Below are 2,098 nucleotides of genomic sequence, written 5' to 3' on the forward strand. Positions count from 1 at the left end.
AGGTGGTTAATAATGCAAGTTAGGGACAGCCTTATAAGAGACACAAGAACAGGGATAAAGGGGAAAAGCATTATGAAAGGTCATTAGAGAAACAGCTAACTCAGTCATGGTTAAGCACTTACATCTTTGCCAATGTTCAACACCAAGTTTCTAGAAAATTTAGGTAAGTGGCAACATATGTTTGATAAGGTATTTGATGAATAAGATGTATATTCTATAATGGAGTTTCTGGTCCCCTGAAAGGGTCCTTTTCCAGGGTTGGGCATTTGGGCAGAGGCCCCTAAGGCTTGTCAAGGGCAATGCTGTCCTCTGGGATCCCTCAGTTCCTCCTCACAAGTCACACTCCAACTCACAAGCCCCCTTTGCTCCTGTTCCCATTTTGGTCCTGGGGATCTTTCCCCTGTTGCTTTTCCTTGCCTTCTCAGGAGACAACTTAGCAGTTTGATACAAACTTGTTCTGTTTTTACCCCCAAAATGGCTATTTTGGTTTCTTTACTGAGCCCATTATCCATGATTAAAAAGTTTTATTTTGATACTGTAGTAGAGCTTCAATCAAAACTAAGCATACTTGTGCCACATTAACATCTCTGGCTTCTTGGGTCTGTGATGCCACTGTGGGGGCTCAGCTGTCACTGTCCTTGCTGTCCCCATGTGCACCCAGTTGGCTCAGGGAGGAGGCCCAGGTGTCTGGGGTGCAAAGTTGGCTGCCTTCTTGCTAGGGGTGGGGTATCTACGGTGGGCATCCAGACCTGCTCTGAGCCCCTGTTAGCTTCTGCCTTCACCTTTGGCACAACCAAGCCTGCCAGCTGTGCCCTGCTGCCCACTGCCTCTGCCTTCCTCTTGGCCTTCAGCACCTTGTCCAGGATGACTGTGGGGTTGGGTCTTGATGTTGCCTGTGATCGGGAAGGGGAAGCTTTGTTTTCGGTTGCAGGCTCGCGCTTGTCTTCCTCCTGCTGCTGTCACTGCAGCTCCTGCGACAGGCGGTGCTGCAGCAGCATGGCCTCAGAGTCCAAGTGTGCCTGCTGCTGGTTCAGGTCCTTCAGCTCCTGCAGGTTTTCCAGCACCTCCATCTCTAGCTTCGAGTCCTTTGCACGGTTCTCTAGAACCTGCATGGGTTTGGTTCAGCTCCTCAAGCTCACCCACTCCTGCACACGCTTTTCCTCCTCCTCCAGGAGCTCCTTGGCCTGGAAGTTGCATGTGGCCCCATGCTCCATGGTGTAGTCTGTGTTCTCTGGGTTTGTCTTGAAGGTGATCTCGGTCAAGCACCTCGTGCACTTGATATAGAAGTGGAAGATAGGCAGGCCCAGGTAGGCTTCATTCTGGACTGTTTCCTTGCATGCGTTGAACTTCTTCCCCTTGTAGATGTATTCTCCACATGTCTTACACCTCAAGTTGAAGGGGGGCCATCAGCCTAGCCACGTACTGCTGATCCTTGGGTAGCTTGAGTTTTGGGATCTTTGACAGGTCAAAGTCAGGTGGGTAGCATTTGTTTAGAACTTTCCGTTCTGACATCTCCGCTTCCTGTCCTTCGCATCAGGAAAGCAGTTCACTTTGGTCCTCTCCGAGTTTATCCAACCAGGTGCCGCAGTTCTCTTGATGTCACTTCCTTGGCTGTCTTACTGGCTTTAGTTTGCAGGCTTTAGTGTTTTCATTGGCTGCAATCTTTTTCGATCAAGGTCACATTTTGGTCCTTTCCTGAGTGCCAGTAGATGAGGCAGTAAATAAAGGTTCTGGGAGTCTCTGGATCATGTGTGTGTGTGAGTGTGTGTGTGTATGTGTGTGTGTGTGTGTGTGTGTGTGTGTGTGTATGCCGGGTCAAGAGAGCATGAGAGCACACAGCAGGTATGTTAACCAGTGTTGTGGAATTATTATTTTAAGGTGTGTTACTTTTGTTTATGTTGCATTTAACTCTGTGAAACTGTTTTTCTGTGCTTGTCTAAAACACTTGATGGTCTAATAAAGAATTGGCCAATAGCAAGGCAGGAGAAAAGATCGGCAGGACTGGCAGGCCCAGAGTATATAGAGAAGAAGGAAACTGGGAGAGAGCTAGCTAGCAGCCAGAGAAGGAGGAGGACTCCAGGGTCCAGCCACCCAGCTA

At 48.9% G+C, this 2,098-nt stretch overlaps 1 pseudogene; it reads right to left on the reverse strand.

Moving 5' to 3' along the window:
- Positions 1 to 622: 622 nt before the first annotated feature.
- LOC114702374 lies at positions 623 to 1,512 on the reverse strand (annotated as a pseudogene).
- Positions 1,513 to 2,098: the final 586 nt, after the last annotated feature.

The sequence above is a fragment of the Peromyscus leucopus genome, chromosome 15 (genome assembly GCF_004664715.2).
Source record: "Peromyscus leucopus breed LL Stock chromosome 15, UCI_PerLeu_2.1, whole genome shotgun sequence".
Classification (NCBI taxonomy): Eukaryota; Metazoa; Chordata; class Mammalia; order Rodentia; family Cricetidae; genus Peromyscus; species Peromyscus leucopus.